Source organism: Lampris incognitus, chromosome 1 (assembly GCF_029633865.1).
Source record: "Lampris incognitus isolate fLamInc1 chromosome 1, fLamInc1.hap2, whole genome shotgun sequence".
NCBI classification, from domain to species: domain Eukaryota; kingdom Metazoa; phylum Chordata; class Actinopteri; order Lampriformes; family Lampridae; genus Lampris; species Lampris incognitus.
Window position 1 is genome coordinate 149,955,601 of NC_079211.1, and position 12,239 is coordinate 149,967,839.

Consider the following 12,239-nt stretch of genomic DNA (forward strand, 5'->3'; position numbering starts at 1 on the left):
TTGTACCAGCTTTTGGATATGGCCAAATGTCCTCTGGAGTTGATTGGTGGGTGGAGCTGGCATTACTAGGCAAGGGTGAGGTGGGTGCTAATGGGCAGGGCTGGGTTAGTGTTGAGGCCTGGCAAGACTGGGATGGTGCTGGGGCCTGGAACGGCTGGGTCCTGAAAGGGTCGATCTGAGACATAGGATGTTGCATATTCTGTCTCCAAGAATACGTCCCTGTAGTAAGGTTGAATCCCTGTCACCCGAAAGCTGGCCTGAATATTCAGTGGGGTTGCAGCCAGAGGATACGCACCTCCCCATCCTCTGGCTCTCTTGCACCTCTTAAATTTGCTTCCTAGGCTCTTGGTTGCCGAGGGGTGGGGGTCCACCAGGGGAGCCGACCGGAGGAGGCAGAGGTTGTCCCAGGTCAGGCCAGGATTTTGTTTTTTATCTAGTTGGATTTGTTTGTGTCTTGCTTGTTTTTGTTGTGCCTGTTAGTTTTGGGTCTTTTATCGTCCCCGATTTGTGTGTGTGTGTGTGTGTGTGGGGGGGGGGGGGGTTACGGCCTCCTCTTCCTGCCTGCTGGCTTTGTCTCTGTTTCAGTTTTAGGTTGGCAGGTGGGGGAGGAGGCCTGATTGCAGCTGACTTGAGTACATCTGTCTTGGGGCCTTTTTAAGCTGGGGCCTACCGAGCAGTCGGCAATTCCTCTCTCCGACCAGCACATTGGTTTTTTTTTTTTTTACTTTATTCTTTGGTGGCATCTTTGAAGAACTTTATTATCTTTATTTTTACACCTAACAACACCCCGCAGACTGACTGACCACACATCCATTCCCTTACAGCACTGATTTACTGACTGACACATCTCATACTCTTTTGTGACTATTCCTCTTTTTTTGTATTATCAAATATTCTGATTATCATTGCAACCCTCGACTTGTCTCCCCTCCTTTTTTTACTTCCCTTGAGCCGGGGGTTGTGAGATTACTCATGTTCAAACAATGCATAGCCAGAACAGAGATGACAACAACCATGAAACAAGGTCTGATAACCCTAATTCCTAAACCACATAAAGATAATTTAGTAATTAAAAACTGGAGGCCCATTTCACAGACTATAAAACGTTATTGCAGGTTCATGCTAAACTCCAAGCTCCAACATCAGATTAGTATTAGACTTCACTGACTATTCGAACTGCATAAGTTCAAATGCATTATTTGTATTCCATGATTTTTTTTTTATAAGGCATTCGATTCATTTTAACATTCTTTCATTATACAAGCCCTGCAAATTTTTGGTTTTGGAAACAATACTATCAAAAATACTGCCATGTGCTATAAGGACAAACAGCTGTGTCATTCTATAGCCCAAGGTTTCAAAAAGGTTTCTCGTTTCAAGAGGTGTACGCCAAGGACGTCCTACTTCTTGTTTTTTGTTTTTGATTACTGCTGAACTTTTCTCCAAATATTTCACATAGTCCAGATATACGAGGCTTAACTATTGTTGACGGATGAAAATTACACAGCCAGCCGATGACACGGTATTATTTCTTAAGATAAATGACAAATACAGAGTGCAGTACATGTAACTAACTGGGGAGTTTTCAGAAGCTTCCGGGTCTTAAGCTCAATATAAACAAAGGGACATTTTATGTTGTGTGTTTCTGTTTTGCGTTTGCAGCGGTGCACAGAATGACGTCACACAGACTCAATCCGGTGCTACGCATTTAATTAAAGTCTCTGCACAATGCAAGAACGTGTATTTAGATTCCCGATCGCTACACGGCGTTTTCTGCTCCACCTTGGACACGGGGAATCTCGTTTTCTGACGAACTCAAGATAAACAATAACAAAATATCACAAATGCACAAAAATAAAATAATTACACCACCTCTCACACTCCGAGATTTGGGTCAGTTCTTTCGAGGGCAATGTCTCACAGTCAGGGGCGGATCTACAGGGTGGCAAGGGGTGGCAGCTGCCACCTCTGGGACACAGTCTTGCCACCCCTGTTGCCACCCCATTTATAAATCAGATAATATGTTTTTAAAGTATATTTTATGTACATGCATGGTGAAGGTCAATGAGACCCGCACCAAACTCATCTCAAACAGAAGTCGCCGATTTAGAATCCCCCCTCCCCCTCACAGGGGCGGATCTACAGGCTGGCAGCTGCCACCTCTGGGACACAGTCTTGCCACCCCTTTGCCGCCCCAGGAAAAAAATCTCTAGATCCACTACTGCTCACAGTATAACACCATATTTCTCAATAAACACAATTAAACACAGTCATAAGAAATACTATATGAGTGGCGGGAGCTCCTCGCACGAAGGCCCATTGTTCAGACTCCCACCCCGCGCTTCTGCTACTGCAATGGCAGCCATGAACCTGGCATTAGCTGCTACTAGCTAGCTAAGCATACACAGGCAAAACGGTCGCAAATACACACATACAGAAACTAACGCAGTGTCACTAAAAATTTCCCTAACCCAGAACACCAAATCAGCTTCACCAGCTTACCTGCGAAATGCAAGAATATGTGTTTAGATTCCCGATCGCTACACGGCGTCTCCGGCTTCCGCCTTGGACACAGAGAATCTCATTTTCTGACGAACTCACGCGAGACTTCCCTTTGACTCTCCCTGTACACACGCGGCTCACGCAGCGATACTTCCACCTACTGGCTAGTTACTGATGGTCCTGCCCAACTGTGACACTGACTAACCTTGTACCTCCAATTTTAACTAGAATGAACACTTTTCTTTTCCCCGTAACAACATAAGAACCATAACAAAAACTCTTAGCTTACATTAAATAAATAAGAAAGTATTCTGTTTCATGACCACCCACACATGACACATACTGTGCCACACGTTGCTAAAAGAGCAGTGGTCATTAAACGTGGTGTCACATACAACACATTTTGATGTCATGTATGTAGCGCCTCCAGGGCAAACGAGGGGTGGCAGTAAAGGCGCTAACATCTAACCAGGTTCGGTGAGGGGTTTGCCTTGACTAACTCACGAGAGGAGTTGATGTGCACTTGAACAGTTGACAATTTTATTGCCTCACAACAGCAAAATATACACAACGCTGACTTTCACGTAAAAGAATTGAAATAAAACAAAACAGAGCTCTTTAAAGTAAATAAAATAATAAACCAAAGAGCACCTTGTTCAATCACAACCCTCGATGAGTGTTAGCGGTTTGAGATGAAAGAAAAGTTCAGTTCCTGGTCCTTGAGTGTATGTGTTGGTCCAAGAGCTCAGTTACTCATCTGTGAGTGTACTGAATATACTTCAACCATGACTATTTCTACCCTGGTAGAGGAAATAGGCTTGTGTGTATGGGTTCTTATCTGGTGTCTGGATGAATGAGTCAGGCTTGTCAGACGTTTCCTGGGACAGATCCTACGATAGGCCACCGCTTCTATGATGGTCCACAGTCTCACTGGGCTGGGCTCGCTGTCACCATCTTCCAAATTCTATCTGGTAGTAAAAAAAAACAAAAAAAAAACGACTGCGTGTAGCAGTCTCTACCCTAGCGAGTTGCATAGTGCGCCCCTTAAGGAGCGGCATGTCACTACACCCCTATTAGTAGCCCTATATAACATATGGGTTGCACCCTCCCCCCTTGACTCTGCATGAGTCCCTTCATGCGCTGACCTATTGCCAGTCTAAAAGACTGAACAGAGGAAGCCTTATAGTCAATAATGGTGTCAAGCGCAACATTAAAGCTTTCTAAGAGACTCTGTGCAAAGGAGATTAAGGGTTTCCCCAACTGGGGGTAGTGAAAACGGCCGGGTGGCCGTTGTGACCTCTCAGATTTACGTGTAGAATCCTTTGTTTCTTCATGTGCCACATCTTCACTTTCCTTTCCTTTATCAGTCGTCTTACAGGTTGGTTCATCATTCATGTCAGTATTTTGCTGAACTTCCTCAACAGCATTGTCATCTTCAGGATCCTCCAGATTAACAGGAGCTGCGTCATATCCATCAACAGCAATGGCCGGAATTTCATTTATCATGCCCAGTGAAGCTGTATCCTCTCCAGTAGGGGAATGTTCATACCTAGTGTCTGGCGTCTGTCCTTCAACCATACCAGGGGGCGTCTGAACAGGTTCAGCTGGCATTACAGAATGACCAACATGAGATTCGTCCTGAGGATGGGAGGTCGTTGGCAGGGCTGGTGAGCATTTACCGTCCACTGCTTATGTTACAGTGGGTTGCTGTGTCCATGGAATTTCATACACATGAACGTATCTTTCCTCAGGAAGGACAGACAGCTGGGTGGGAAAGAAAGGTGAGTCATCCTCACACTCAAGAGTGCTCCTCTAGAGGCTGAGGTGGACCATGCCTGGTTCTTGGCCTGCAGGCCTTTGGCTCGTCTTGTTCAACTTCCGCTGCTTCAGATAAGTCACCACAAGGGAGTAAGAGGTCCCTATGTAAGATTCAGATAGGATCATCTCCATGTATGGGCTGTGCTTTGTACACAGGTAGGTCTCTCTTTGTGTACCGATGTTATGGCATCGGTACACAAAAGAGCCACGCATATCAATAGCTCTGACAATGACTCCTAGAGGATAAATTCTGAGTCTCATCACCAGCCAGACAGACTAGCTTGGTCTAGTCAGAAAGGCACGAACTGAGGAAGCCTCTTGGATGAGAGGCGAAACGTCTTCACGGATATATACCAAGTCCAGTTGCACTTGATTCAACTCCTTTGGATTCTAAACATTAACATTCTCATAACTATGATACAATACGTACCAAAGTACGGACTATTCAAACATTAGACATTCTTTAACCCCGACTGGTTTTATGAAGAGTATCTTAACAGCTATATGATGACCCAGCGTTAGCTTTCCCCTTCAGTGGTTAGCAATAAGCTAGCACAAAACCCTGCTTTGCTCACCGGAGTTCCCAATACTTAAAACTCCACACACCTTCGTCTCGTAAACTCACAGATGAGCTTCTGATTATACATAACACTTTTCACAATCAAAAATGTCAATAGTTTAACTTTCTGAGGCTATGTATAATAAAATTAAGTCGTCGGTTCAAGAGCACAATTTCCAGGATGTTCACAAAAAGAAGAGGAGAAAAAAAGACGACTACGTGTAGCAGTTTCTACCCTAGCGAGTTGCATAGTGCGCCCCTTAAGGAGCGGCATGTCACTACACCTCTAAATCAATGACTCTTAGTAGCCCTATATGTCATATGGGTTACATATACACTCACCGGCCACTTTATTAGGCACACCTGTCCAACTGCTCGTTAACGCAAATGTCTAATCAGCCAATCACATGGCAGCAACTCAATGCATTTAGGCATGTAGACATGGTCAAGACGATCTGCTGCGGTTCAAACCGAGCATCAGAATGGGGAATAAAGGTGATTTAAGTGACTTTGAACGTGGCATGGTTGTTGGTGCCAGACGGGCTGGTCTGAGTATTTCAGAAACTGCTGATCTACTGGGATTTTCACACACAACCCTCTCTAGGGTTTACAGAGAATTGTCCGAAAAAGAGAAAATATCCAGTCAGCGGCAGTTCTGTGGGCGAAAATGCCTTGTTGATGCCAGAGGTCAGAGGAGAATGGCCAGACTGGTTCGAGCTGATAGAAAGGCAACAGTAACTCAAATAACCACTCATTACAACCGAGGTATGCAGAAGAGCATCTCTGAACGCACAACACGTCGAACCTTGAGGCAGATGGGCTACAGCAGCAGAAGACCACACCGGGTGCCACTCCTGTCAGCTAAGAACAGGAAACTGAGGCTACAGTTCGCACAGGCTCACCAAAATTGGACAATAGAAGATTGGAAAAACGTTGCCTGGTCTGATGAGTCTCGATTTCTGCCGCGACATTCGGATGGTAGGGTCAGAATTTGGCGTCAACAACATGAAAGCATGGATCCATCCTGCCTTGTATCAACGGTTCAGGCTGGTGGTGGTGGTGTAATGGTGTGGGGGATATTTTCTTGGCACACTTTGGGCCCCATAGTACCAACTGAGCATCGTGTCAATGCCACAGCCTACCTGAGTATTGTTGCTGACCATGTCCATCCCTTTATGACCACAGTGTTCCCATCTTCTGATGGCTACTTCCAGCAGGATAACGCGCCATGTCATAAAGCTCGAATCATCTCAGACTGGTTTCTTGAACATGACAATGAGTTCACTCTACTCAAATGGCCTCCACAGTCACCAGATCTCAATCCAATAGAGCACCTCTGGGATGTGGTGGACCGGGAGATTTGCATCATGGATGTGCAGCCGACAAATCTGCAGCAACTGCGTGATGCTATCATGTCAATATGGACCAAACTCTCTGAAGAATGTTTCCAGTACCTTGTTGAATCTATGCCACGAAGGATTAAGGCAGTTCTGAAGGCAAAAGGGGGTCCAACCCGGTACTAGCAAGGTGTACCTAATAAAGTGGCCAGTGAGTGTAAGTACAACATCAGTAATCCCACACGACGAGGTCGGGCGGTAACGCCGAAATCCTATCAGGGACACGTTGCAACTTATGCACTGGTGGCAATGATTGCAGGCTGGGGATGGACGGGTAGCTAGCAGTTAGCTTAGCCCGCCCCACTTCCGTGTCCTGTCAAACCACCCTCGGGTGTTTCCTCCTTGGGTGCAGCTCCCAGCTGGGGCCGTGGTCCCTGGGCCCACTGGATGAAGCAGACCAAGCTCTCCCAGCCAGACACCTTCGACACACCTCCCCGCACTCCTCACGACGACATCAAAAACACCACAGTCAACGCCAGGTGAGGCCGCCGCCAGACCGCCCTCGGGGTTATTGGAACCACTGGTCTGCATGGGCTAACAGTTGGCTTAGCCTGCACCGTTCCGCGTCCTGTCAGACGGCCCTCGGTGTTACCTCCTTGGGCACAGCTACGGGCAAGGCCGTGGTCCCTGGGCCCACAGGGTGCAGCAGACCAAGCTCTCCCAGCTGATCCAGCGCTTGTTTTCCCAGCCACCAATCAAAGACAAAAATTAGACGCAGACGTGGACAAAGACACTGCATGGATGGTACTGGGTGAGGCCGCTGCAAATGTGAATCCACACCGCTATCTTCCCACACCAGTACTGGGTGAGGCCACTGAAAATGTGAATTCGCGCCCCTCATCTTCCCACACCTGAAGCAGAAAGGTACTGTGGTAAACTGTGGTGCATTCAGGCAAGTATCGTTGTAATGGCCTATTTTGTTTAACATATGTGTTTCAGAACCTGGTCTTGGGCGGGCACCTGATTATCTTTGTGCCCACCAACACTGTGACTTCCGCCTATGCCATAGGTGTGTGCGCATTTTTGCTATCTTTCCCAGTATAAACACTAACATTGTTGGGACCAGTAGTCCTCATGGGGACCAAAGCCAGGTCCTAGTGAGGCAAAACATAATTTCTGACGTCCTGGTTGAGGTTAGGGGTAAGGTGTGAATTGAGGTTAGGTTTAGCTTAAGGTTAGGCATGAATTGGTTATGGTTATGGTTATTGTTAAGGTTAAGTTTTGGGTTAAATTGTCCACAGTGAATGGAAGTCAATTATGCTAACTACTTCATAGCCTCACAAAATAATACACATTTAGAGGAATGTACCATAAAAGAAAACACATGAGCAATAGTAGGCTACACTTAACGTAAAAGATGACGTACCTCGCTCGGCTTATCAAGGGGCTAGGAAACTCTTACAACGCCAACCTGAGACACGTCTTGGAACTGCTAGCAACTTGCCAGAAACTCTGCAACTTGCTCTTCGTCTCTAACAGTCTTCTGGTCGCAAACGTTTTAAACTGATTATCAGTGTTTCGAATCAATTGTTGTGCAGTAATCATAAACATTTAGGCCAATTCTGGAGTTATGCAGTGAACACTACGATCCGTTTCATACGGTGATCTCACGTGCACGTGCCTTCACCTGCTTTATCGTTGAGCCAACGTGAACTTCAGCTAGTCGGACGGCAAAGAAAACATTCCTTCAAAATAAAAGTCCCCACACATACGTAAAGCTATCTCAAATTAAAAGTAGGTAAAACGACATTAGGGTTGCGGTCACTTACTGTCCCTGGTTGGCGCCGAAGCATTTCGAGCAAACCACAGGGGTACATGGACAATCTGAAGAAACCAATCAGGCAGCAGCCTCAGGTCACCTGCTCGCCACAAGTTCGAGGGCTTACATGAGGTATCGTTTGGCCGGCGCCCCTCACCCAGGAAGTACATTGTAGTGAATTCGGGGGGGGGGGCACCCACAGGAACCGCCGCAGCCGGGACGCGAACCCGTATCTCCCGCACCGCGAGCGACATCGCTGACCGCTCGACTAAAGGATCCGACCCGTTAACGCATCTACTTATCCACGCACGTTACAATATGTAGTCAGACAGGAATCAATCAAATATCACTTGAACCAATATTTAATGCTGCTGACTGTCACGCCCCGTCTGGATCTTTAAGTTATCTTGTGTTTCTCCCAGTGTTCTTTGTCTCGTACTTCCTGTTTTATTTTGTTACTCACCTCTTGTCTCGTTTCAGGTCCTTTACTTCCTGCCCTCACGTGTCTCCCTGCTGTGTGATTACCTGCCCTGTCCTAATGTGTTGCACCTGTGTCTCATTGTCTCCCCTCCTCTAGAGTATATAGTCGTAGTGTTCCCTTCCTTCTGGGCCAGGTCGTCTTGTTCCGTGTGACAGCGTTCCAGCATGGTTCCCCTTGTGTGAGCCCTATAGTTTCCTGACCTGTTTTTGCCTTTTCTGACCTCGCCTTTCGCCTGCCAATTTGGACACTGTTGCCTTGATATCTGATCACCTGTGTACCGACCTCATTTTATTAAAAGGACTGATTTTTGTGAACTGAGACTGAGTCTGCGTTTTGAGTCCAAGCCTGTGGTTCACCACTGACACTGACAGGTGCTCACAGACTGAAAAACCCTTTTACTTCATAATTATTTCCATTATACAATTATATTACCAACCCTCTCGGTCCCTCAGATCCACTTCAGCCTCCCTTCTCTCTACCCCCAGGTCCAACCTCCGCGGCTTTGGTGACCCGGCCTTCTCCACAGCAGCTCCCAGGCTCTGGAACTCACTTCCCCAAATCACTAGAGACTCAGAATCCCTCCCACTCCCGTCTCAAGAGACACCTTTTCTCCATTGCCTTCTCGTGCCCCCCCCCCCCCCGTCCTCTCGTCTACCCCTGGTCTGGGGCAGGCTGGGGACTGAGTGCTCGACCTGCCCCCTCCCTCAACTCCCTCCCCAAGCGCACCGGACACTGCGGCGGTCTGCCCACATTCAGGTCATTGGTCGGAACTCACCTCTTCAGACTGCATCTGAGATTTATGATGTTTGTTTTTCGGAGAGTCCTGCTGGCGTGGTGTGTGGCTGCCGCTTCTCCCTCTCGTAGCCCCCCTCCCCATCCACCCCTGTATGTCTTCTCCCTCCCCATCCACGCCTGTATGTCTTCTCCCTCCCCCCTTCCCATCCACGCCTGTATGTCTTCTCCCTCCCCCCTTCCTATCCACCCCTGTATGTCTTCTCCCTCCCCCCTTCCCATCCACCCTTGTATGTCTTCTTCCTCCCCCCCTTCCCATCCACCCCTGTATGTCTTCTTCCTCCCCACTTCCCATCCACCCCTGTATGTCTGCCCCCCCTTCCCATCCACCCCTGTATGTCTTCTCCCTCCCCATCCACCCCTGTATGTCTTCTCCCTCCCCATCCACGCCTGTATGTCTTCTCCCTCCCCCCTTCCCATCCACGCCTGTATGTCTTCTCCCTCCCCCCTTCCCATCCACCCGTGTATGTCTGCCCCCCCTTCCCATCCACCCCTGTATGTCTGCCCCCCCTTCCTATCCACCCCCGTATGTCTTCTCAATCCCCCCTTCCTATCCACCCCTGTATGTCTGCCCCCCTTCCTATCCACCCCCGTATGTCTTCTCAATCCCCCCTTCCTATCCACCCCTGTATGTCTGCCCCCCCTTCCTATCCACCCCCGTATGTCTTCTCCGTCCCCCCTTCCCATCCACCCCTGTATGTCTGTGTTGTTTATCTGTTGTCTCGTTTCACCCCGTTTACTGTAAAGCCACTTTGAGTGCTGGATAAGCGCCATATAAGCTTAATTTATTATTATTATTATTATTATTATTATTATTATCATCATTATTAACATGTTTAAGTAGATTTACATCTCTTGATATTTGAAGGGGGCGGCGCCCCAGCACCCCGTACTGGCCAGCCGCCCCTGCTTAACCTAACTTAACCTCACCTTAACCTAACTTAACCTCACTTTAACCTCACCTTATCCCAACTTAACCTCACCTTAACCTAACTTAACCTCACCTTAACCTAACTTAACCTAACTTAACCTCACCTTAACCTCACCTTAACCTCACCTTAACCTAACTTAACCTCACTTTAACCTCACCTTATCCCAACTTAACCTCACCTTAACCTAACTTAACCTCACCTTAACCTAACTTAACCTAACTTAACATCACCTTAACCTCACCTTAACCTCACCTTAACCTAACTTAACCTCACCTTAACCTAACTTAACCTCACCTTAACCTAACTTAACCTCACCTTAACCTAACTTAACTATCTTGCAGTGATTGAAAAAACGTATAGTCTCACTTCACACTTTGATGCATCTTAGGGTACGGATGCTTTTGGAAGAAATTAATCAACACTTGTTTCCCCTCATTTTGCCTTCCCTCCCTTTTCTTTTTTTTCTTTTCTTTTCTGGAACCCAGCATTTGCTGTCAGTGCCTCTGTCCTGTGGTTCAGATGAGTCTGGCCCGTGTCACATAGCTCAGCCCTCCAGTCATCCCAGCTCTGTGACTGCCAGCTGGCTTCTTGCTGATTGTGAATCATACCCTAAACCTCTTGCATCACCAACAGTGGCCTACAAAAAATACAAAGTCATCTTGTGTGAAGAGTCAGGAAAAAGAGGAGGCTGCTCTAACGGGAACACATGCACACCCACAAACTAGTATGGAGTTCACTGCTCTTTGTGCTTTTCTGTAAAGTATGTGACAAATTCACATTTGAATCTTGAATCATGCAGAATCAGTGGCGGCTGACAAATACGGGGTGCTGGGGCCCCGCCCCCTTCAAATATCCATCCATCCATCCATTATCTGAACCGCTTATCCTGCTCTCAGGGATGCTGGAGCCCATCCCAGCAGTCACTGGGCGGCTGGCAGGGAGACACCCTGGACAGGCCATCACACAGGGCCCACACACACATACCCACACCCACACCCAGACTCAGACCCAAACACCCACACCCACACCCAAACACCCACACCCAACCACACCCACACCCAAACACCCACACCCACACCCACACATATGGACGGACAATTTAGTACCACCAATCCACGTGACCTACATGTCTTTGGACTGTGGGAGGAAACCGGAGCCCCCGGAGGAAACCCACGCAGACACGGGGAGAACACGCAAGGTTGGACTACCCCGGGGCTCGAAACCAGGACGTTCTTGCTGTGAGGCCACCGTGCCACCGTGCCGCCCCCTTCAAATATCAAGAGATGAAAATCTACTTAAACATGTTAAATATAATCTAGTTGTATGATGCAAATAATGATGAAAGAAAAGTGTTTGTCAGTCTGTGAGCGCCTGTCAGCAGCATTAAATATTGGTTCAAATGGTTTTTGGTTGGTTCCTGTCTGAATACATATACTTCCTGGGTGAGGGGTGCTGGCCAAACCATACCTTATGTAAGCCCTCCAACTTATGGCGAGCAGGTGACCTGAGGCTGCTGTCTGACTGGCGTCTTCAGGTTTTCCAACTGCGCCCCAGACACGCCCACTTTTATTGGCAGTGAATTGGTATTGCTTTAATTTTTTTTGATCTAATGTGATTGGACAACTCTCGTGGCTGTCATTCATGTTCACACCCACCATGACGCCTCGTCTCGCCTGTCAATCATCCATCGTCTACGAACCCTGATAAAATCTACAGCCTACATGGTCCTTCTGAATAACTCTGTGAGTGTTTGGACATTAAAGCAGCTGTCGGGTGTGCTGCGCCAAGCTAAATTGCGCCCCCCCCAAACATTTTTAGCACCAGCCGCCACTGGTCATTATGTGGTAGATGAGCCCACGACAACTTCTTCTCCTTTGAATGAACTCTACCTTGGACTGGCAAAACTCGACAGCGTGCACTGAACATCCAAGAAGTTGGAGGGCGTAACACACACACACACACACACACACACACACACACACACACACACACGGGAACA

At 47.6% G+C, this 12,239-nt stretch overlaps 1 long non-coding RNA gene across 2 annotated transcripts; it reads left to right on the forward strand.

Moving 5' to 3' along the window:
• Nucleotides 1-367: 367 nt before the first annotated feature.
• LOC130124045 (uncharacterized) lies at nt 368-10,788 on the forward strand. 2 transcript variants are annotated; one of them, XR_008811356.1, is made up of 3 exons: nt 368-408; nt 586-708; nt 10,726-10,788. It is a non-coding gene; the product is annotated as an uncharacterized LOC130124045 (long non-coding RNA). The 2 variants fall into 2 exon arrangements; XR_008811355.1 differs by lacking the exon at nt 10,726-10,788 and adding an exon at nt 9,002-9,162.
• Nucleotides 10,789-12,239: the final 1,451 nt, after the last annotated feature.